The 26,119-nt window shown below is 41.4% G+C and overlaps 1 protein-coding gene across 5 annotated transcripts in view; it reads left to right on the top strand.

The window, feature by feature from the left end:
• Positions 1 to 5,061: 5,061 nt before the first annotated feature.
• The window catches only part of KIAA0232 (KIAA0232 ortholog), a 62,635-nt gene continuing 41,577 nt past the window's right edge, over positions 5,062 to 26,119 (top strand). For 4 of the 5 annotated variants that reach the window (XM_063298671.1, XM_063298670.1, XM_063298673.1 and 1 more), the window contains exon 1: positions 5,062 to 5,159. The gene's annotated coding sequence lies outside the window, so the exon portion shown is untranslated. Of the gene's footprint in view, positions 5,160 to 5,661; positions 5,787 to 26,119 lie in introns of all 5 variants that reach the window. The other variant, XM_063298674.1, reaches the window with a different exon arrangement.

Below are 26,119 nucleotides of genomic sequence, written 5' to 3' on the forward strand. Positions count from 1 at the left end.
TTGGCCACATAATGAGAAGACAGGACACCCTGGAGAAGATGCTGATGCTAGGGAGAGTGGAAGGCAAAAGGAAGAGGGGCCGACCAAGGGCAAGATGGATGGATGATACTCTAGAGGTGATGGATTCGTCCCTGGGGGAGCTGGGGGTGTTGACCCACAGGAAGCTCTGGCGTGGGCTGGTCCATGAAGTCACAAAGAGTCAGAAGCAACTAAACGAATAAACAACAGGGATGCCATCATCCCAAACTTAAGTTGCAAAAGGCAACAATTTTGCCATATTCAAATGTTCAAAATTAGGGAGAAGTAGAATGACCTTTTCAATATAATATTGTTTCTACAGGTGAAGATAAACCACAAATTTGATTGAATTATCCCTGAGAATTCTTTATAGCCAAATTCTCCTTTCTAGACATGCTATCAATTTCCAGCCAACGGACAGGCTGGACAGCAGACTCTCTCTCTTGGTTCTCCTGGCACAAACTGATACTTGGCTCCTGCTCTTCTTGGATTGTCTGTGTTTAAGCTTGCCACCATCATTATATCAATATGATGTTTGAACTGTATAAACATTATATATAGTTATATAAACAACAAATTCCAGTATTCAAGAATGTATGATTTTAGGAGCAGATTAAAGGTACCTATAGAAAACAGCAATGAATACTTCATCAGGGCTTCCCCTAATATGAAAACACTTGCAAATTAGAAATGTAAAGAAAAAAAACAAGCATGGTGCATAGTATCCAACAGCTACAGAAACTTCAGTGTCAGAGTGTCAGTTAAAAAACAAAATGGGGAGGGGGTGCAAAAGTGCAAAAATGGGGAGGGGGGAGAGTGGAGAGAGAGAGAGAGAGAGAGAAGAGATGCAATACAATTTTTCCAGTAATTGGCAAGAAGGCATGATTAAAGTCAACAGGAACATTACTATTAGCAGGTGTAGATGGTCTTGTACTTTGTTTGATTTCAAGTTGGTTCTCTTCTTAATCCCTTTGCATTTATTTTCCTTTTGTACTGTGTTGATTGGTGTGTAACCTGAAGAAAGGAACTAACTTCTTGAACTCTGTAAGGGATCTACGAACATTTAAGTACTTTATAAGCTATTAACAGTAACAGCAATAAGTTGGTACAAATGGAGCATGATTTCTTGTTGACTCACATGCCATTTTCTGCTGAAGCCCTCACACACTGGAGCAACAGTACTGCCATATGGTTAAGCAACATTTTAATGGAAAAATTATAGTAAGGATTGATCTATTGTCCAAAAATAACCCTAACCAAGATAAAGACCCTTATCACTGGTGAACGAAATATCCCATTTTCCAGGTTTCTATATAGGATAATGTACTCTGTCTATTTCATTGGAAACTTCTTAAATGATCCAATTGTTGTCTTTTCTAGCTTTAGTATCCCTTAATCAGAGTAAGAACAATCCAGAACTAATGGCATCTTAATATTTTGACAATAATGAGTTATACGCAATAGGAGTGTTCAAAGGATTCAAAAGAGGTGCTTCACAAAGTACCCCTCCTTGAAGAATGAAGTACCCTTCCTTAGAGCTAAAGCAGCCACATCCTTTGGAAAGGTCATGCGGGATGCACATGTTTCTAACTGGATGCACATGCCCAGTCAACTAATGATGGCCTCTGAAGTTGTTGCATGACCCTTCTAAAGCACATAGCTGTTTTTGCCCTTTGAGGAACGATGCTTCATTTGCATTAACACAGTCTTTCAAATGCCTTGCATAGCCAAAATATCCAAGACCACATATTCACTGGGATTCCTGCTTCCCAAACTGCTCCTCCCAATTTGCTCTGGAGAATTCATTCCAATGAACATAACCCATCTAATCAAAAGGTATGCACATCATGTTGTTGAACTACAATGCCCAGCATCCCAAGAAACATGACCAGTGGTGAGGGAGAGATATTGGGAATTATAGTTCAGCAACAGATGGAACAGATTATCTAATTTGTCATGCTCTATTTCTGACAGGGTAAAGTTTAAAAATCTGCCAGTCCCTATGACAAAGAAACAGGATTTAGTTCTTGCCACAAGGAATTTTCAACCAGAAAAAAAAATACAATTGCATTTGAAGTATAAGAAACTAACTGTGAATTCTGCTCAACCTGTTCTGCTTCCTATTCATATTCCATTACTCCAGCTCATAATGTAAATTATTTTTTTCTGGAAGCCTCACAATCCTTCTTGGCATTTACTACAGACACATACAAATGAATTTAACAATCTGAAAAAAAAAGAGTAAATATGAAAGCACCACAAACTACCCATCCATATTTTACCCTAGAAAGTTCTCCATCACATATATTTTAGGCTCACTAGCAGCAGTCACCTCACAGCATAGGCTGGTTCACCCGCCATATAAAGCTAAAACCAATCAATTAGTTTTTGGCTTAGCATGGTATCCTTAAATGTTAAAATAGCTTAGACAGGTTCCCTTAACCCCCCAAATCAAAATGTAGTTTTCTTGTCTGTGGCTTACTGGTTTGGGCAAGTTGCTAAACTATGCCTGAGTAATCCATGGCTTACAGTATTTGTAGACAGCCATGGTGAAATAAACTTAATTTTTTTTTTCAAATGTTAACATTTGAGTTATTCACATGGTAATTACCAAGAACATAAATGAGCAGGGTACTATCTACTCAACCTGAAAGTTAAAAAATAGTTTGATCAGAGAGAAGATACTGTACGAAATTCACATGTGAAATAAAGAACTTTAACATGCTTCCTCACACTTGCAGAAGAGACAAAATTCTTGATTTTGCTTGAGCTGGATTCTTACAGCTCTCAAAACCTTGCTCTCAATGTGCCTTGAAAGATTTTAAACAAATGAATCTTCAGATAATGACTTTGAGTATACATCACATTAATACATCACATTAACCATAACAATATGGTTGTTATCTGGAGACATGCTACCCTAAGCCAGAAACACCACAGAGTCTTAAGGACTAAGAGCCCTTGATAGACTGTCCTCATATCTAAACCCTTTAAAGCCAAGTAAGTTGGTTACCACCACATCCTGTGGTAATGAATTCCATGGGCTAATTATATGCCACAGGAAAAAGTTCTTTATCTGATCCTAGTGTTTTGAGAGAGAAAAACTTGTTTACTTCTGCCATGCATAATACCACAGTAATGTCTCTGTCAACTTTTTTCAAGCTAAAATGTTTCCAATATTCTAGCCATTTCTTATACAGAAGCCTTCAAGCCTCCTCTGATCATTTTAGCTACCCTTTTCTGCACTTTTTATATCTCCGTTACATCCATTTTCAAATGGGACAAGCAGAGCTGTACATAATATTCCAGATGCATATATACATTTCTTTAAGGGCACTGCAGCGTTGGAAGTTTTATCCTGTTTCGTTCCTAATAATCCCTAGTATGAAACTTGCTTTTTTCACAGCTGCTGCACCCTGTTATCCACTGAGTCTCAGGATTATTTTCCTGATTACTTACAATCAGCTCAAACTTCATTAGTGTGGAAGTGAAGTTGAGTGTTTGCCCCAGTGTTCATCATTTTACAGTTAGTGAAATTGATCAGCATTTGTCATTTGATTGCCAATTCATTAGTTTCATAATCACTTTGGTTATTGTAATCCAACAAACATTTTATCACTACAACAATAGGTGGGCAACTCTCCATTCTTTTGTTAGGTGACAAATTATCAAGTAAAAATCTAACCTGTCTTGTGCAAATGCAGTCCAAGTGGTTAGTTTATGACAACCCAGAAAATTGAGTTAATTTAATAAAGCATGAGTAAGTACGCTGCATGAACACAGCTAACTCAGTTTGTTGAATGAGTCATAATGGCTGGATTTACACTCAGTTACACATAAACCATCATTATAACATGTTAAGACAAAAGCAAACCATTAAAAATTAATGTGATAACTGTTAGAACTTGCTCAGAATAAAGGTAAGATTGAGAAGAATAAGAACATGCATGTGAAAGAGGAATATGTTGTTTCAGATTGCACTAAACCTTGGGTTGCTTAATCGGGGGACAAAACTGGTTAGGTCCATACATTATATAAAATCAAAATAGCACAAGCTACACTGTAACCCAGCATAATGGGCATCAACAGCTGGGGGGGGAGGACAAGGGATATAATGTGCCACGCCATATGACAAGTTCCATTCCTTACATACTTACATGTGACATCATGATTCAAAAACTAAAGGGTGGATCTTACGTTGTGACACCGCAACACCCATTTTGTCATTGTGCCATTGTTGTCTTTAAGAACAGTTGCCTATGGTTAGCATATAGTACTGTAGGAATCCTGTTGGTTTGCATTTAGGGCAGTAGGTAAAGCCAGTCGTGGTGCTGTATAAATCATGGTTTATGACATGGTTTATTGTGTAATATGTAAACCAAGCCACCATAGCTCACTTCCCACACTATAGTAAACCATAGTATGCTTAATTTGTTGATGGTTTCACATTATGTCTGAATTCAGCCATTGGGAATTTATCCTTAAGTCTGATACGCTTTGATAAGCATATTAGGATTGGTCTATATCCATGGGTTTATCTAAAGCATTCCTATCTCAATAGAAGGCTTGAACAATAAATTGATCCATGCAAATATTCTTCTCAGCCGAATTTTAAATTGGGCATTAATCAGCAAAAAAAAACCCTATTCAAAGTGACAGGAAGGTAATGACTGTAGTGAACAGAAAGGACTAAACAAAGACAACAAGCGTAAAGCGCTTGCTAGAAATAAACACGTTCGATTTCAATAATGCTAAACCGCCACTTTTATCACATTTCAGTTCAAGCCGGCAAAACCGGTGAAGTAGGCCCCTTCATTATAGGGTTTAAAGCCCGACTCCCGCCCAGCAGCTTGAACCCCTCCCACGCCCTTCGAAAGCCGACGAGAGGCCCCTCGCCCCGCCCTTTCGCGTCACCGCTCAGACGACGGAGGCGCCAAAGCCTCGCCTCGTCAACACCGGACGGAAGGAGCGGGGCGGGGCGAAGGGACAGCAAACCGCTTGCGCAGTGGCCAGCGAGGACGCCCCGCCCCTCCGTTCCTCCCCTCGGCGGGGCCGGTGCCGGTTTACGTAACGCCTCTTCGGGCGAATTCCGCCTTGGTCCCGTCGCCTGACTTGGGTCGGGTCGCCAGAGGCCCCGGCAGGTAAGGGCGACCTTGAGGGAAGCCACTGCCCTCAGTCTCGGACAGCGCTGCTCCGCATCCCTCCGCTCCCCCGCCCTCCCCTCCCCTCCCCTCCCCTCCAGCCCGGCCTGCTGAGGCCTGTGGCGCTGTAAAGCGAGGACGGACTGGATAGGCAGGCCTGGCCTGGCGGCCTCGGCCGCCGAGTGATCCGGAGGCACGGCTGACTCGGCGCAGGGGCAGCGGGGCGCCCCCTCAAGGAAAGAATGCTTGCGTTCCCTCGGCCCGTCCGCCTCCGCCTGCCTCCTGCAGGAGGGGCAGTAAGACAGGCAACTGCGCCGCGGGCCTTGCCGCCCCGGGACTCGATCGCGCCGGCCGGGATGGGTGGCTCCTACGGCCTTCGTGAAAGATCTTTCGGCCAGCGGCCTTTCGCGAACTCGGCTCTGAAGGCAGGCAGTTATCGAAACTGCTTGGTTTCTCAAATAACAGGCGTGCTTCTTAACAATACCCCTGTGGTTTTGTTCAGATCCGTTTCTTCGTCCTTGGATGGTTCGGCACTGCGGTGCTGAACTGGAAGAGGGTGGAGAAGATCCAAAGACTTTGCTGTGAGAAGCGCTCCTTTTGAGTGGGCACCTTTCTTGGCTGCTGCAGGTTCGCACCTCGTTTGACTGCTGCAGGTTTTGCTGGCTTGGACTCTATGGGTTTGCTGAATAGTATGGTTGCACCGTGAGGCTCAATACGTAGTGATCAAGTTTTGTTGGCTTTGGTATTTCCTGCATTTATTCACTATTCTTGTGCTAAGTGTATGCAAGATGGTTTAGGTATATAATGTAGGTATAAATAGTGCTGGAGGTATGCAGGGACCAAATATTCTTAATTTTTTTTGCTTCAGATATGCATTGCCAGTAATAGATAGGTGACCTTGGTTGATCTTGAAAACCTCAGCTGGGTTAGACTTGGTTACTATTTGGATGGGAGACCACTGGGAAACCCAAAGTGTGTGGGCTAGACTGAAAGTGAAAAATAAATCCCCAAAAAACCACTCTTGGACTGTTGCCAGATCACTACAGGGATATGAAGGAGCCTTGAACTTTATCTATTGAGCTCCATTAGGAGATGAGTAGAAAATAGCCAGCTGTTGAGCTTTGGCCACAAACTGTGGCTTAAGCAAGTGTTGATACATTGGTTTTTACATGATTATAAAGATAATGCTGAATATCTGAATCAAGCCCAAGGAACATTTTATTAGCTTTCCTGCTCACAAAGGCCTATGATTAGTTATTTGTGGCATATCAGTATTCTGATGAAGTTAAGTACCTGCTAAATTGCAACTTGAATGCTCATGCTATTGCTGTGTTGTTGTTCAGTTGTGCCAGACTCTTCGTGACCTCATGGGCCATAGCACTCCAGGCCTTCCTGTCCTCCACTGGAGTTTACTCAAATTCATGTTCATTGCATCGGTGATGCTATTGCCTTCAATGTTTCCTAGCAGCTGTTGCTGTACTTGAAAGCAATTAGTGACTGGGGTATTATAAGTCTTAAGGTGGTACTATAAATTCCTAATAGACTGAGTTTAATATGTGACTTGAAATCAGAGACTAGGCTGAAAGAAACAGCTTTTCTTCAGACTGTTCAACTCCTGAACCTTAGAGTTTAAGGGTTTTGATGTTAGCCTGGATTAAAAATAAAAGACATAGGAAGTAGCATTTGATACCTATTTTAAATGTTCAAAGAAGAAGTTTCAACTAGCTCTTTAAAATGAGTTACTCATCCAATTGAGAAATACTTATGTGGATTGTGTACATAGGTTGTAAAACACAGATCTTCATTCCTACCCAGGACATACATATGTTGTAATCTTAATTAACAAGGCGCTTGAGTAATTTATTCTAAGGTTGTATACCAGTAGTTTTCAGTCCTGGAGATTATGAAGAATAGTAAAGCAAAGTTTCTCTGAGTATATGACAGACCTTTTTTAAAAAGAGTAAGCAACTAATATCAGGTAAGAATACTTGTTTCATGAAGACCTGTGTCCTGGAACTACAGTATTTCTATCACTACACTTTCAAGAAATAAACATTAGTCTCTGAACATAGGAAGATGTTCATCAGAGAATCGGAGATGGGACTTGTATTCAGGCAGTTCTTTTCTACTCTGTTTCTGTGTATATATATATATGTCTTTCAGTGAGTTTTCACCAGTGATTCTCTCTATATGTTTAATAATGCTGCCCATATTTTAATATCTAATTTCCTTTAGAGTCAAAGTTATAGGTTGAACATACTCATTTACCCAGATCCTATTTTTGCTGTGCTAGAAGGCACCTCCTATAGTTACTTCTGTTCATATCCCTTCTGTTTGGTGGAATGGCTTTTGTTGACACCCCCCCCCATTGTACCCACATATTCTGAAGTGCAGGTGAGGAACTGTCACCTTTTGTCTATTTCTATCCTTGTTGATGTCATAAGAGACCAGAGATAGGGAGTGGTGATATAAATGGTGTTTATATATAAATGGTGAAGGCAGAGGACTTTCATAATAACACCAGTGGTATAATTATTTAGTTACAGAGCCAGTTTGGTATAGTGGTTAAGGTGCTGGACTAGAAACTAGGCAACTGTGAGTTGTAGTCCTCCCTTAGGCATGAAAGCTGGCTGGGTGACTTTGGGCCAGTCATTGTCTCTCAGCCCAACCCACCTCACAAGTTTGTTGTTGCAAGGAAAATAGGTAGGAGCATTATGTGTACTTCACCAGACTAACTTTGCATATAGTACTAGACAAAAGCATTACTTTAAACAATCTTTCACATAAAGTATATTTTTTATGTTAGTTGTAGTTTATTATTTCTAAGCTAAATAGATTGTGCTAAATCCCAATATATATATTTTGATCTGACTTTGTTGTATGAACCTGGTCACTGGTTTATATGGTTTATATGGTTTATGGTACAGAATAATATGTGAGCTCAGCCATTGCTTGTCAGCAGTGATTGGTAGCTTTATGTAGGGAAAGCCTAGAGTGAAATAAATCTTTCACATTTGTGAATATATCCATGGTTTGCGTGGACTAGGAGAGCTAGCAAGACTTTGGCAGCTGAAACTAACCATTTTTCTCTACTAAGTCAGTACAGGTGGTCCTTGTTTAGGGACTACTTTGGACAGTGACTTTCCAGTTACAATGGTGATGAAAAAGTAACTGTGACCAATGCCTGCATTTATGTCCTTCACAGTGTCTGTCAGTCATATGTTTGCCATTAGTACATGTCCAGTGCCTGACCCTCTTTTTTTTTTTCTTTTTTCCCCCTTCGCAGAGTGGGGAGATAGCTTGTTTAAGCAATCTCTTTCTAAACTGCTTTTCTCCCCAGCACAGTGCAACTCTTCCCTAAAAAATGCTAACAGCAAGTTAACAAGCACAGCTCTGTGACCTTAATTAGTTGATTAGAACTCTTGCAGCTTCTGCCTGAAATTGACCACAGCCAAATCAGTTTCACACTAAGGGCTTTTGTGTGCCTGTTAAACCTGACTCACAAGCCAACCGGCTCCTTTCCATGCCTATTCCCCATTGTGCCAACTTACTCTCTTGTAATCCCTTCCTCTCCAATGAATGTAAATATAAACATCAATTCTCTTCTTTCTTGCTAATTATCCCAGCACCAGGGTGAGCATTCCAAAGGATGGGGGAAAAGGGCTATTAGATTTCCCCTTTTACCTGCTTCCTTGTGAGTTGAATTCAGGAAACCTTCCCAGCTGTTTGCTTTAAAGTGTCAGATATTAGCCCAAAGGAAAGCTGAAGTAAAGTCGTAAGCACAGTCACGGTTAGGTGATTTTTCACTCAGTGCCCGCTTTGCTTAACAACTGAGTTGCCAGTCCCAATTGTAGTCACGAAACAAGGGCTACCTGTAGTGTATACCTGGCTAACATGGGAGCCTGAGAATGAAACAAAGATATAAACACTTTTCTACTGATAGTGCCTGAAGAATGGGCAGAGCCTGATATGACTTGCACATGTTTGCATTCCTGAAATATGTTTTCAGCAAATGCAAACTTATCCTGGTGATTGAAGAAGTAATCAGGATTGGAACAGCAAATGTCCAGCCCATAACCAAGGATGAAGAGTTTTCAGATCAGCAAAGGAAGCTACTCTCCGTAAGAAGGAGAATCAAGGGGGAGGGGGGGAATGGAATGATAACCAGGAAAAAAATTAAAAACAGTTGTAGCCATGTCACCTAGTGTTCTCATTATATTTCTGGCCCATGAAAGGAAAATGGAAAGAGAAGAATATATAGGGTTCACAAATTGTGTCAGTTAGGGACGTTTAGTTTTAGGACCAAGGTCTGGCTATTTAAAGAAAGGTCTGTTGGCAAGAAATAGATTGTACTTCATAAAAGAAAAATTGTCTGAAGCATGTTGAGCTTGTTTAGGAAAGCTTTAAACTTACTCCTGTGGTGGCTGGAGATGAAAACCCTGAAGAAAAGAGTTCAGATAAAGCTTAAATACAAGGGAAGGAAGTGGGAGTATTGGTGTAATGGGGCATACTGAATCATTCAGTAAAAATTCAGAAAACTTGGACCCAGTTTACACAGGTTTGGTTTCGTTGTTTATACACTATACTGAGAAATATATCAGTTTGTACACTGATACTGATACTGGTAAAACCTGAGCTTGAATTCCTAGTACAGAAATGTGAATGTGATTTAATATGTATAGCAGAGACCAGTATTCCCATGATGGAATGTAGCAAAGAATACAGTTTGTTCAAAGGAGATAGAAGTAATAGAAATGGAGGTGAGAGTTGTACTGTAGGTTACACATATCCACACATGCTCAGGAATCCAAGTAAATAAACTGGTGATAGTTGTAGACAGCATGTAGGTAAAGGTAAAGGTTTCCCTTGACGTTAAGTCCAGTCGTGTCCGACTCTAGGGGGCGGTGCTCATCTCCGTTTCAAAGCCGAAGAGCCGGCGTTTGTCCGTAGACAGTTCTGTGGTCATGTGGCCAGCATGACTACACGGAATGCCGTTACCTGCCCGCCGAAGCGGTACCTATTAATCTACTCACATTTGCATGTTTTCAAACTGCTAGGTAGGCAGGAGCTGGGACTAGCAACGGGAGTTCACCCCATCACGTGGATTCGAACTGCCGACCTTCCGATCGGCAAGCTCAGCAACTCAGTGGTTTAACCCGCAGCGCCACTGCATCCCTATGAGACAGCATGTAGACTGAAGTAAATGAAGGAATGAATAAACAGTATTTTTCCCAATCAGCCAGAGAGACATGGATGATAGTCCAGAAACAAATTGCAGTTCTTTCAGAGAGATAGGAAATGGTAGTGATGGGTGGACACAGAGAGATAGACAGTCTGACCTCCATATCAGGGTAGATTCTAGAACAGATAATAAAGTGAGCTCAGTGAAAACAAGGGTGTTTAGAATAATTCAGCATGCATTTGTCAGAAACAAGTCTTACTAGACTGACAGTCTAATTACTTGATCAGGTAACTTAATAGATTTTAGGAAAGTTATAGGCATAATACATCTTGATTCCAGCAAAACATTTCACAAAATGCCACAGAATATTCTAATTAACATACTAATTCTACTTAGCATGAGTTAAGTGAATTCCTAAGTACTTCAAATTGTATTCAGAGAGCCCATGATCACACTAGTGATGTGCACTGTATAGATGCCACAAGGATCAGTGCTAGTCCTTCCATTCTACAATATGACTTGAATGAAGAGGTGGAAGGATTGTTCATCTCTGCATATGACACGAAATTATATCTAATGTGTTAGAAGACATAATTGAAAGACAAACTTGATTAATAAAAATGAAATCTAACAGATACTTTGCTTTGGAAGCAAATCAAATGCACAGATTTAGGATGGAGGATACTTGACTTTGATAAAAGTACTTGTGAAAAAGATCTTGCAGCAGTAGTTGATTGCAAACTGCACGAGTCAACAGAGCGATGAAACTATAAAAATGTGGTATACAATGCAACCTTAGTTTGTACCAATAGAAGCATAGTTATAAAATCATAAGTAAACATTTCACTTTATTCTACGTTGCTCAGATCCCATCCTACCTGTTTCAGATAGAATCCACCCATCCAGTTTGTTCATTCTGTATGGCGATGCCAAGACTTGCCTTTCGTGTGAGGGGGAGCAAGGCCCTGATGCTTCTCTGTGTATGTCCCATTACTATGAAATTGTCTACCTCTGGAGATTCAGGTGGTGCTCTGTACAACTGCATTTTGGAAACAAATCTATTGGAACTTTCCCACAGGCTTTTAATTCATGAAAATCTAATCCAGCTGCTTATGGGTGGCAATGTGAATAGATCGGTGGTTGTTTTATGGATTTTGTGTCTCAAATTTTATTAACTGGACATTAGACATATACATCCCCTTTTGAAATTTTCTTTTGAAAAGTAACCTCTCTTATTTAAGTTTAAAATACTATTGTAAAGTACAGTCTAACCATTATCCAATACAATGAAACTCATTTCAACAGACTGTCTGTTTAGCTAATTGTTAAGAGTTTTGTTATTCACAAATGTAGAACTTGGCAATATCATGCAAAATTAGAAGAAAAAATTAAGATAGCTTCGTATGATATGTAAAATGCGTAATATATTTTATATAATATTACATTTTTCTATTTTGTTGTAACTTTCTTCTTTTGTTACTGTATGTTACTGCATTAGTAAAATTATTGCATTAATTATAGCATGTGTTATGGAAATCTGTTACTTGAAAGCATTTTTAAAGGACCAAATTCAATTTTGCACGAATGGAGGACTGTTAATACAGATGGGTTTTTCCCTCCTCATATCCCATCTTGCTATCGGCATCCCTTAACTTGTTCTGAAGATTTCATTCAGCTATCTGGAGATTTTGAGGATACATGGGGTGGGAGGAGAGCACTGGGGTGATTAAAAAATTGCCTACCAGATGCCTCTATTTGTTTCTATTAATGAAAAAATGTTACTGTATATTACTCAGTGTTACTGAAGAGTAATACAGTTCTGTGATCACTTAAAACACTGGAGAATATTGAAACATTAATTTACCAGACCACAATACAATGCAATAGATCAAATTTCCATGACATTTGTGTAATACATAATGATATCACCATGCAGGTGCTGTGAATCGTCATGATGACATCTTTTTATACTTAATGGGCATTAAGTATAAAAATGGACATCCTCTCCCCCGCAATTAATCTGTTAAGAAGAAGCTTCACTATTAATCTTTCCCTTGGCTAGAGTTAAGCTAAAGTCCTGTAAATGCTTAGTGAACAGAAAATCATTATACGTTATAATACTGTTTTAATGAGACACATACATAGGATCAGATGGAAAGTTAGCTGTCTTGGACTGGTATGCTGTTTTGCTGTGGAAATGGGTGCAATTTAACTCAGCTTTATTAGATTTGGTGTCTGTAGATCTTTGCTTCTAAACTATCACTTTCATGTTTGATACTGGATTTTAGAAAATGAAAAGCTACCACAAACTGAAAGAACATCATGGTACTGTTTTGGGAATTTTGAAACAGGTGATTTATGGTGCAAATGCAGCTAAAGTGTATGTGGGCATGAGGCTTTTTGCAGTGCTCTTTTGCCTAAAGTACCTACTTGCTTTAAAGAAAGGCTAATAATGCAGCTTTAAATTAGTTTGCAGTATAGTAACAGACCTTTTAAATAAATCAGTGCCAAAGAGCCTGTGGACTTTGACTCAGTTTGCTTCAGCACTTGATGTCATCTAGCTTACCAGCTCCTACTCTGTTGGCTGGACCTCTGGAGTTCACTTTGTCTTTCATTGGCCATAATATTCATTCAGCTAGCTTCCTTCAAGCTAGCCAGCTTTGGTTTGCTTAACTAAATTGTTAAGCAATTACATTTACTCTGAATGTTAGAGAAAATTGGTGTGTTTTATTGGTGGTATATCACTCCAGTTTTGATTGATAAAATGGATAATATATTTTCAAAACATTGCTGGAAACGTAATGAGAAAGTAAGATATTTTTTTCCTATTTGGTGGCAGTATTGTAAGACTCAACAATTGTGGGAAATGATTCATATTATAATGAAATAAATATGAAAAGCTGAATTCCCATTTAACTTAATTATATACTCATTAAAGTTTGCCAAGCCATAGTATACCAAATGTCCTTTATATATGATACCTGATGCAAGGATACTGTATGCTTCTTACTGGAAAGGTCATCTGATCCTTTCAGTGGAACAATGGCGAACCAAGTAATGGGAGTATACTACTATGTCTAGAATAACCTCATACCTTAAAAGCAGATCTGGCACAGATTTCAACTCAAATTGGAAAACATTCTTAGAATATAATTTAATATAGATATTGGTACCACATCCAAAATTTGGCTTTATCTATGCATAGAATCTATATTCCGATTTTATGAGATACCTAAATCAGAATAAATTTTAATAATACGGACTGAACCTATTATATATAACTCCATTTGATGATTTATATTGTGTTGACCATAGTGCTTGATACCTGTAGCTCAAGTTAAATAGCAATTCTTAATCCTTTAAACTGATGTAATATATACAGTTGTAATTTAAATTATTCAACCCCTATTGCAAATCAGGTTGATTGTCAAAATGTGCAGACTTTCAGCTGTTTGCAATGAGCAAATCAAAAGCAATTGAAATAGCTCAACACAACGAAAGTCAGTTTGGGGGACACCACTTGAAGCATTTGTTGTGTTAGCTATTTCAATTGCTTTTGTTTGATTTGTTCATTGCAGACAGCTGAAAGTCTGTACATTTTGACAATCAACCTGATTTGCAATGGGGGTTGAATAATTTCAGTTACAACTGTACAATATGTTTAATTATAACTAATTAATGATGTATTAGAAAACTATAACCTACATGTTTTTAAATCCCTGATTCATTTATCTGTATTTTCTTTTTTTTCCATGTTCCCTATTTACTTGTCTATATATTTTCTTTAAAGTGTACAATGAAAAATAATTTTAAAAAATAGAAAAAAAGTAAAACATTGTGAGGAAACATTTCTTGAATGGATTACACTTTGTCCTGAAATTTATTATAATTAGTGTTATGGTAGGATGATTTCTAGATTAGATTTGGGCCTGGGGCCTCAAATGTGTGAAGGGATCTCTCCTGGCTGTGCTAATTATTGTTGTGTTTTTCTTGGCCACTGTGGATTTTAATTTTTGTAGAAGTAATTGTTTTTATTTAATATTGTTCGCCACCCAGAGTCATTTGTTGAGATGAGAGGCTATATAAATTGATTAAATAAATATTTTTTTTAAAATTTCCTGCCCTTCCCCAAGGAACTCAAAAGAGCATATTTAGTATATTCCCCTCCATTTTTTCCTACAGCATTAATCATATGGGGAAAGTTGGGAAGAGAGAGATAATGACTACCGCAATCACTCAGTGAACTTCCATGACTGAGGATAGACTTCCCTACCTTTCTTCAGAACACCTGTTGCAATGTGGTTGTTTCAAAAATATTTTGCAATGTCTGCTGCATTAGCCTTTTTTTCTGGGGCACTGAAGTCTTTTGCCTGCAGAGCTATTAAAGAAATACTACAGGTAGCCCTTACTTGACCACAATAATTGGGACCAGAATTTCCATCGCTAAGTGATGAGGTCATAAAGTGCAATGTCACATGACTGCATTGCTTAACGATGGCAGTCCAAGTTGCTGTCATTAAGCAAGGATCACGGGTTGTTAAGCGAGCACCTCCTCGCACCTTCCTGCTGTCTTCCGACAAGCAAAACCAGTGGGAAAGCTGGCAGAAAGTCACAAGTCCCAGGTGGCTTACAAACAGGCAGGTGGGCAGGTAAGTGGCTACTGCGGCTGGGCCGGGGGGGCTGCTGCCAGGTGAGGGGGGGTGGTCGGGGGTGCTGTGGGCGTGAGAGTATAGGATCTCATACTCCATAGCTAGAGTCCTCAGGAGCAAAGCTGTGGGAGTGCAAGCAACTTACAGAAGTGACTTGCAACCTTCCTTGCCGGCTTCCCCCATTAACTTTGCTCGTAGGGAGCTAGCAGGGAAGGTTGTAAATGGCAATCACATGACTGTGGGGGTGCTGGGATGGCCAGAACTTTGAGGACAGGTCATAACTACCACTCGTTCCACACTGTCATAACTTTGAATGGTCACTGAATGAGTGGTCATTAACCAAGGACTACCTGTACAGCTTATGCTATTATTTTGACAACTTCTAATCATAGATACCTTAGCAGCATTGTCTATGGCAAAGCTTTAAACTAAGCAGTTGAAATTCCTTTAAAGGTTTGCTATAGCTTTTATGGTACTTCTTGAAAAGATTTAGCACAATTACATCACTTATTTCATTAAGGAAGATATACTTCTCTTTTGTTGACGTAGCAGCACCTATAATGGAACAATTATGGATAGTGCTCTACCCATCCAGATTCAGGGTAATTTTTTTTCCCACAATGGAGGAATGGCTGCTGAAGATGACAGAATTAGCAGAGATGACAAAATTAACTTGTCTGATTAGAGAAAGGACAATAGCTACCCTTATGGACTTTTTGCTGGGAAAAAAAAAAACTTGCAGTTTATGGGTTTGATGATTAGAAAGGGTAGACTATGAAAAGAAAGAAATTATGTAACCTTAGAGAGGGTAAAATATAAATGTACTTGTAACTGATGTCAAGATCGGAAACCGATCTTTATTTCTCTTCTCATATACAAAAGATTTAGGGTAATTTTTTTTTCCTTTTAGATTTGCACACATCTCAGTTTCCTCTATCCAACAATTTCCATGCAGCATCTCCTGGGGTAGACTATATACTGATCAAAGTGAATAATCCATGTCAGTGAAATGTGGAACCATTTCAACCTAACCATGAGAAAATTAGGGCCCTATTTTAGAACCACTGTCTAACTTATTCTATTTTCCTTTTTTGCCTGATCATAATAGATACTGCAGTAACATTTTAATATCCTGATCCTGTAGAAGTAGCTAAAAAAACTGTGTCCTCTCATGTGATCCAGCTCATTATAGCTCATATTTATGGCGCTAAGTAGTAGTGAAGAGGGTTGTACCAGTCTTCGAAAGGGTGCTATGCTTCAGTGAAACACACAGTGAAAGATCTCTCATGGCCCCTTCTAAGAGTGAAACCAGTGCTGTGGAGAGTGAAGAGTACTGTTTATTTTTATTTATTAAATCAATTTATATGGCTGCCCATCTTGCAAATGTGATCTGGGCAGCTAACGATACATTAAAATAATAAAAAAAATTATATTAGCAAGAATAAAAAACCAACAGTGGAAACCAGCATTATTGCTTTGCTGTGCTTTGCAGACCCTCAGGACAGCTTCTCTAACAGCTTTTGGGGTAAGTGCTTCTAAAGGACATGCTCCATTGGCACAAGACATACTATTCACATTCAATCCTGGTGATCAGTAGGATGGAACTTGTTAGGTTTTTTTTAAAAAGTTGCAGAACTGCTGATCAGGAGGCAAAGCTCTAATGATGGGTGTTCTGGGAATGCTCTGGCCTCAAAAGAGGCCTGTTATATATTGAATGCTATGTCCAGGTGATCTAAGTCTCTTCTAGTTTGGAGTATTTACTTCTGTAAACTGTCAAATAGCTCCTGAAATAGCATGGTTCCTAGTGGAGGTTCAGCATGGACTGGGGGCTGGAGACAGAATGTTCCAGAGTTCTCCAGAATGTACTGTTCCAGAATCAGTGAATTTTGCACAATCCTAGTTTATATCAGATAGGCAATTTGGAACACTTCTAGCTTAGTATTAAAAAAAAAAAAAGTCCCATGCTACTAATTCCCAATATGCATCTTTCCATCAAATTCCCTCAGTACCTTTTTTCAGTCATGGTGTTGACTCCATGAGAAGTTTTTCTTTGTGGTTTTCTCACTGCTAGCTAACTTCCTTCCTTTCTGAACCAAACCCTCTGAAAATAAAGTATTTTCTATTTCACCCCCATGTCTCAAGGTCTATGGCCATTGGTCTTCTTTAAATAAAGCTTTATTAATTTTTCAAAGTATAATTAAAATACAAAATACATGATATAGAACAGATAGAATACAAGTCTAAAAAGAAACAACTAAAACAGTGCAAAAATAGATAGAAATACATAAAAGACAGGTGACTTCCAACCTTCTCCAACACAAATAAAGCATACAAAAGTTAATCTCTTGCTATTAATTAAACTTTTAGTAACATTATTTCTCTAAAGTCAAACCAAAATCATCAAAACCCAAAATCAGAACTTCATTTTTTTCCGTTACAAGCAAATAGTCCAAAAGCGGCTTCCAAATAGAAACAAATCCAGTTGCAGTATTTTCTTTTATCAATGCTGTCAGTTTAGCCATTTGCGCCAGTTCCATTAACTTAATCATCCAATCCTCCATTGAGGGAATTTGTGCATCTTTCCATCTTTGATGGAAAGGAGTCTTGCTGCTGTTATCATATATAAGAACAGAGTCCCATGCTGCTTCTCAAACTGTTGATCCGTCAAACCCAGGGGAAACAGCTCCAGTTTCAGTTGTAAGTCCACTTTAAGAATCTTTTGAATTATAGTACATATTTGATTCCAGAATTTCTTAGCTTTTCCACAAGTCCACCATAAATGATAAAGTTCCTTCACCCTGTAAACGTTTCCAACAAACATTTGATATCCCACTGTACATTTTTGACAGCTTATCAGGAGTTAGATACCAATGGTACATCATTTTATAAAAATTCTCTATCAAATTATACTTCAAAGTAAATTTCAAACTTTTTGTTCCACATATTTTTCCATTGTTCAAGCATAATATACCTAAAATTCTTGGCCATTTAATCATAGTCTTTAACATATTCATCTTCTAAATTCAATTGCAACAACATTTTATACATTTTCTTAATGAGATGCTCATTGTACAAAGTTCCATTTCAAATTGTGTTTTTTCATTAACAAAATTATATTCCTTCTTATCCAAATTAAACTCTTCTGACAGTTGTGCAAAATTAAACCAGTGGCAAATATGACCTTCTAATTCTAGTTGTTCCCTTGTTTTAAGTTTAGGTACACCTTCGTGTCTCAACCAGCTTGGTTTGCCTGCCATCTCTCTTCTAAAAAAAAGCTTCGAGGAGACAACCACATAGGGACATTAGGAAACAATATTGGTTTATATTTATCCAAACCCTCAGTATGGCACGCCTAACAAAATGATTTTTAAAAACTTTATTAACTTTAGCTTTATCATACCACAGGCAGGTGTGCCACCCAAATCAGAGATCATGTCCTTCTAGTTCCAATAATTGGTTGTTGTTCAGAGTCACTCAATCCTTCATCCAAAGCAAACAGCGGGCAACAAAATACAATTTCAAGTCAGGCAAACCTAAATCTCCTCATTCAGCCATTGGTCATTTTTTAGGAAATGACTTAGCTCTAGAAGATTCTATCCCCATCAGCACATGTCAATTGGGTGTACAATTTCGTACTGGATAGGTGATTGACTTGTGCATCCACGCATTGAAATAATTTCATTTTTGCATGCCTCTGTGGGTGCAGGCTCTGAAGATGAAATGAGATTTGAGCTATCCCTCTTCAAGACTGTGTAGAGTTCCAATATTAAAGTTATGACTTTCATTCAGCCATGAATGCTCTGACAACTCCCTAGTGCTGTGTATGATGCCAAAACCACCAGTTTCAAAGCCAGCTCTATTTTTTGAAACTACAGTCTCAAATCTCTGAAGCAGCTTCTAGACCAGTGTTTCTCAACCTTGGCAGCTTGAAGATGTGTGGACTTCAACTCCCAGTATTCCCCAGCCAGCATTCAATTCTAGGAGTTGAAGTCCACACATCTTCAAGCTGCCAAGGTTGAGAAACACTGGTCTAGACTCTTAACTCTTAGGCAGTCACTGTCACTTCTAGCATTGGCACAACAAAGGTGACAAAGAACTGGACTAAGAACAGATAGGAAAATAATAACAGAAAAACTGGCACTCCAAAGAACCCTCCCTTCCCTGAGGACATAGGGACTGGTATAATGAGTTTCTTTACTACAAGGTGCCCTCTCCTAGTAACGGCGTTCCGTGTAGTCATGCCGGCCACATGACCACGGAAGGGTCTACGGACAAATGCCGGCTCTTCGGCTTTGAAACGGAGATGAGCACCGCCCCCTAGAGTTGGACACAACTGGACTTAATGTCAAGGGAAACCTTTACCTTTACCCTCTCCTCTTGAGGTTATAGTGTTGAATATCCCTGACAGCTCAATCCTATCTCAGCTGCTGCTTTAGGATTGTGCAGCATTGAGAGTCAAAGCAGATAAAGATGCTTTAGATCCTATGTATTACTGTACATGTTGCCAGCCCCTTAAAGGACTTGCAGAGTAGCTGTGCATGCTCAGACTCAGTCTTGTTCAGGAGGCATAGTTGGAAATGGCAGGGTATGACCATATGTCAGACACCCAGACAACCTCTGGTAATGGTGTCCAGCAGCACTCACTAATTTATCCCATCCAAATCCACTGCCAGAAAACAAGCATTGATTGTCTTCGTGTGGTTTTACCTCTCTGCTATTACCTTGAATTTCTTTGTTGACTTGTCTCAATTCCCAGTTGCCGATAACCTCCAGATGACTAGTAATTACCTGTTTGTGTGTAATATAAGATTTTTGGTTGATAAATAGCCTTGTCAACTGATGCATATGAATGTCAGTAGTAGCGTCACTGGATGCAGAAAAAGCTTTTGACATACTAGAATATGACTGGATTGTAAATATTTTTTTTCTGTTGGATTAAAATTGCTGCTCTTCATTCTAGGAGTGTCCAACAGTTTCTCCACAGTCAACTAAGAACAGCTATCCTTTTTTTTTTCAAAAGGTGGCTTCCAGCAGTGGCAGTTATGCTGCACCAAAGCAAGCTAACCTAGCAGCTGCAAGTAGCAGGAAGCTGAAGAATGGTTGGGCCCCATGGACATAATCCATTTTTCCTTTCAATTTTTCACCAGAGCATTTTTCATCAGTCCATCTCTTGGGTAGATCAGCGTTGCTGAATAGTCTTCAAAAGCAGCCTATGTACATCTCATTTCTATAGGTTATAAGAATGGATATTTATCCAGAAGGTACTATAGCTGACATTACAGCCTCAATAATTGAAAGGTGCTCCATTCTGCGAGTAATATTTCTATCTGCCCTAATTGTAATAGTTGCCTACTCCAAAATACTCAGTCTCACAAGCCAGAGCTTAAAGATAACTGATTTATTATAGGAATAGTGTGCAGATACAGAGAAAGCTGAGAATGAGCAAAAGCACGCGAAATACAAACTAAAAACCCTTGCTTTCAAACCAGTCCCACCCTTCCTCCCTCCTAGCAACCACCCCCTCCCAGGTGTTAGCAACTGTTATCCACATCGCCTGAGAAAGTAACCTTGAACAGAGTCACTAACCCAAACATACATTCCACAGTTGCAGTAAGAAGATTACAGCCTGGCACGGCTGGAAATTTCCAACCCGCAAACACGGGTTAGAAAAGTGACATGTGAAACGTTACGATGTATACAGAACATTGAAACGATGAACATGACATATTGCCCCCCTAAAAAAAAATGCTAAGGAGCCGGCTTGGCCGGATAGGCAGCATGAAATCTAGCAATCAGGTCCGGAGAGCGGACATCGTGAGCGGCAACCCACTCAGGATGTGGAAAATGTTTCCAACGAATGAGATATTGTAAGGTAGACCGCTGGCGACGAGAATCAAGTACCTCCTTGACCTCAAAGTGTTGTTGGCTATCAGTCATAATGGGTGGGGGAGGCGATGGTTGGGGATGCCATCGGTCGGACAGGAGAAACGGCTTGAGTAAGCTGCAATGAAAAACAGGATGCAAACGTTTAAGATTATGTGGCAGATCCAATTTAAAGGTCACAGGGTTTATTTGTGCAACAATAGGAAAAGGACCCACAAATTTAGGACCAAGTTTCTTGGACGGTTGTGGTGATTTGATGAACTTTGTGGAAAGATAGACTTTATCCCCCACTTTAAATGTAGGCTGCGGGGAGCGCTTTGCATCCGCATGTTTTTTATAAGAGGATTGGGCATGTTGCAGTGCTTGTTGGATTTTCTGCCAAGAGTCTGTCAGAGTCTGTGCCCAATCGGTTAGAGATGAAGGCAGAGATTGCGGGTGCGGGAGTTCCGGTATCGGGACGAAATCACAGCCGAACACAGTTTTAAAAGGAACTTGGCCAGTGCTTTGATGTACGGCGTTGTTATAAGCAACTTCAGCAAAGGGAAGAAGATCCACCCATTTGTCTTGTTGATAATTAACAAACGCACGTAGATATTGTTCCAATGTGGAATTAACAGCCTCAGTAGATCCATCTGTCTCAGGATGCCACGCCGTAGAGAGGGCTTGTTTGGTACCAACCAGTTTCATAAATGCCCGCCAAAATCGTGACGTAAATTGTGAGCCCATCACTCACCAAACGGGAGGGGCTCCCGTGAAGGCGGTACACGTGTACGAGAAATAGGTGGGCCAGCTGTTGCGCGGTGGGAATGGAAGCGCAGGGGATGAAATGTGCTTGTTTGGAGAAGAAGTCTTTGACTACCCAAATCACCGTTTTACGTTGACTGGGGGGTAGGTCAACTATAAAGTCCATGGAGATTTCTTGCCAAGGATAGGAAGGGTTAGCCACAGGTTGCAGAAAGCCTTGGGGTTTTCCAGCCTTGCGCTTAGTCGCCGCGCAAACAGGACAAGCAGCTACATAAGCTTTAATATCCCTCGGGAGAGCTGGCCACCAAAACTGACGTCTGATGAGATGGAGGGTCTTAAGGTACCCAAAATGGCCAGCCAGTTTATCATCATGACAGCGCACCAGGATCGTTTTTCGTAAAGCCTCAGGTACATAAAGACGATCATTCTTCCAGGCAAAATCCCCATCAAAAGTAACAGTGTTTAAGTTTGCCTGCAACCAAGTATCAGATTTCAGGTGGAGAAGAAACTGTTGTTGCAAATCTGACGGAATTGGCAAACGTCCCAGACGGGAAGAAGGAGGAGTGGCTGGCCGTTGAGCTGGTTGGGTGCGCGTCTGACTGCGTGTCACTGCCGCAAAGCCCAATTGCTTTTCAGTCCACACAGTACCCTGAACGATTGGCACAGGGCCAGCATCTTGGGGTCTGCGGGATAAGGCATCTGCCAAAAAGTTTTTCCTCCCCGGAATGAATTTGAGAAATCAAAGCGGCTAAAAAATTCAGCCCATCTGAGTTGTTTAGGGCTGAGTTTTCGACTAGTACTTAATGCCTCAAGGTTTTTATGGTCAGTCCAAACTTCAAAAGGGTGAGAAGCTCCCTCTAATAAGTGGCACCATGTTTCCAAGGCTGCTTTTACAGCAAACGCCTCTTTTTCCCAAACATGCCACCTTCTCTCTGTTTCCGTGAACTTGCGAGATAAATATGCACAGGGTTTCAAACTGCCCGAGTGGTCGGCTTGGAGCAGAAGGGCTCCGATAGAGAAGTTGGAGGCATCGACCTGCACCACAAATGGTTTAGTCGGGTCGGGATGCTTTAGGATGGGTTCAGTTGTAAATAGCTGTTTGAGCGCGTCAAACGCCTGTTGGCAGGCTGGGGTCCACTTAAGTAGCGTGCCTGGATTTTTTGAATGCCACGTATCCCCCTGAGCTTTAGTTTTTAGTAAGTCAGTGAGGGGGAGAGCAATTTCTGCAAAATTTTGGGCAAATGCCCGATAGAAATTGGTGAAGCCAAGGAAACTTTGTAATTGGCATTGCGTGTGTGGGGGTTCCCATGCGACAATGGCTTCAATTTTAGCAGGGTCCATTTCAATGCCCCCTTCTGAAATCCTGTAGCCCAGATAATCAATTTCCGACTGATGAAAAGCACATTTTGACAGTTTAGCATACAACTCAGCCTTTCTCAGTTTAGCGAGCACTTGACGCACCAAGCGAATATGTTCTGCCATTGTTTCAGTATAAATCAATACATCATCCAAATATACCAACACTCCTTTGAACAGGTGGTCATGCAAGACCTCATTAATGAGCTGCATAAAAACCCCAGGCGCCCCCGATAAACCAAAAGGTAACACTTTGTATTGGAAAGCCCCCAGAGGACAGTTAAACGCTGTTTTCCACTCATCCCCTTCCCTTATGCGAATACGAAAATAGGCTTCCCTTAGATCCAGTTTTGAGAAAATTTTACCTCTGGCCAGATGTGATAACATATCTTTGATGAGGGGCAGAGGATATTTGTTTAAAATTGAAACTGCATTGAGCCCACGGAAATCTGTACATAGCCTCAAAGAACCATCTTTTTTCGGTCTAAAAAGGACAGGTGCCCCCACCGGAGAGTTAGCTGGCTCAATAAAACCCCTGGCCAGGTTCTTGTCAATGAACTCCCTCAATGTGGCCAACTCTTTCGGGGACATAGCATAGATTTTTGGGTTAGGCAATTTTACATTGGGCAGAAATTCAATAGCACAGTCCGTCTTTCGGTGAGGCGGCAAGCGATCCGCCTCCTTTTCTCCAAACACATCTGCGAAGTCTTGATATTGCTCCGGCAGCCCTTCTAGCGGCTCAAGCGTTTGTACAGTCGTTGTGGCTGCCCGTCCACCCTCATTGTCTCCCAGTAAATCCTTTTCTGGCACTTTATAAAATCCATCAGCAAATGTCACCGTCCTATGCAGCCAGTTGATAAGAGGATTTTGCTTGACAAACCAGGGCATCCCCAAAATCACCAATGGGCCCCCCACCGGCACTATGACAAAGGGTAATTTCTCCCAATGACTACCCATTTGTAGTGCCACCAGTCCTGTGGAGTGGGTGACTGGTTTCCCCCCAGCCATAGTCCCGTCCAATTGCGTAAAGATCATTGGCCGCTTCAAAGGGAACCTAGGGAGGTCTAAGGCGGCTACGAGATCGGGGTGCATCAATGAACCCGAGCAGCCTGAGTCAAGCATAGCCCACACCTCCACAGTTCGGATACTGGATCCCAATTTCACCTTGACCGTCAGGGTAGGAAAATTCCCACTCACCAAATCATGGTCGCGCCCATCTCCTTCCACCTGCCCTATGGCGCCCTTCAGAGCAGGTGGTTGCCTTTTCCCGCCGGCTGTTCGAAGTCCAGTTCCTCCTCCTTTCCCCCGAATTGGTTGTCGTTAGGATCGACCTCCGCGTGGGCAGCCCTCATCTTTCTTGGTACCGACGGAGACTTGCCGGATGACTTCCCTGGCTGCTCCTCGGATCTCTTTCTTGGGCACGCAGCTGCGCGATGTCCTTCTTTCTCGCATCTCAAGCACTGCCCCTTCGCAAAACGCCGTTCTCTTTCTTCCTCCCAACTTTTCGGTTTGGGGCGGCTTGGGAATCCCGGGGCACGGACACTTCTACTTGACTTCCCTTGCTTCAGTTCCTTGTTATGTGCGAAAGTCTCTAGGGCGTTTTCAGCACTGCCTGCCAGCTGAATCCACCCATACAACGTTTTCAGATCGTCACGTCCCAAAGCCCATCGGAGGACCTCCATCTCCAGTCCTTGTTTGAACATTTCTACTAGAGTTGACTGGGACCAATCCTCCACCTTTCCAGCCAGGGCTTTAAACTCCAAGGCGTAGTCCGCGACAGAGAGAGATCCCTGGGCAAGTTTCCTCAGCGCCCGTTTCGCTCGTTCCTGGGCCAAGGGGTCTTCGAAGTGTTGTTTTAACGCCCACAGGAACTCCTCAAATTCTTCTAATTCCATGGCTTCGGCTTGGCATAACTGTACATACCAATCCGCTGCCCTCCCCTTTAGTTTGTTGGCGATGGCATTAATTTTGCCATGTTCTGAGCGAAAACTTCGCCCCCAGTCCTCCATATAGTTCCTGGCATTGGTAACAAAGAAGGACAACTTTGTGGGATCACCATCAAACTTTACCATGAAAGGCGGAGGGGTTCTTGTCGACTCTTTCGGCTCAAGTGGTTCCGCGAATGCCAACGAATGCCTGCCCACCGTCTGCGACCCTTCCCTGGTCACTCCCGACTCTTTTCCCTTCGATTGCCGGAAAACCCGCATCCTACTTCTTCCCCTGGGCGATGGGGACCTCGCCACCGGATTGGGCTGTCGGGTTGGAATTTCCTCCGGACCCTCTCGCAGGGACCCCGACCCTCTGGGGTTTTCCTTTAGCAGGGCAACTAGAGATTCGATTTTTTCCTCTAGTACTTTTATGCGTGCGGGGGTAACAGGTTCTTCCAATGGCCCCGTGGTCACCACCACCGTAGGCGACAACGGGATCTCCGGTTCCCAGGACGCTTGCGGCGATTCGACCTCGGAGTCTCCTTCCTCCCCGGTTCGATAGTCATCCCCTGTAGCGCCGCTCACTTCAGACGGTAAACCCCGGCCTTCCAGCTGGGTACCCCGCTTATCCCGGCGGGCTGCCCTCTGAGCTCGGGAGCTCGGGACCACAAGCGCCCTTGTGGTGTCTGGTTCTTCGCCCCCTTCGCTCTCTTGCAGCCTGGGTTCTGACATCGCTAGCGCTCCCCTTCACCAAAGACTTGGATGGGGCTAGCGGAAAATTGAATTATGATTCTCAGCTTTATGTAATGGTTGCCTACTCCAAAATACTCAGTCTCACAAGCCAGAGCTTAAAGATAACTGATTTATTATAGGAATAGTGTGCAGATACAGAGAAAGCTGAGAATGAGCAAAAGCGCGCGAAATACAAACTAAAAACCCTTGCTTTCAAACCAGTCCCGCCCTTCCTCCCTCCTAGCAACCACCCCCTCCCAGGTGTTAGCAACCGTTACCCACATCGGCCTGAGAAAGTAACCTTGAACAGAGTCACTAACCCAAACATACATTCCACAGTTGCAGTAAGAAGATTACAGCCTGGCACGGCTGGAAATTTCCAACCCGCAAACACGGGTTAGAAAAGTGACATGCGAAACGTTACGATGTATACAGAACATTGAAACGATGAACATGACACTAATAAACGACTCGGGGTATCCCTAG

Source organism: Candoia aspera, chromosome 3, assembly GCF_035149785.1.
Source record: "Candoia aspera isolate rCanAsp1 chromosome 3, rCanAsp1.hap2, whole genome shotgun sequence".
NCBI classification, from domain to species: domain Eukaryota; kingdom Metazoa; phylum Chordata; class Lepidosauria; order Squamata; family Boidae; genus Candoia; species Candoia aspera.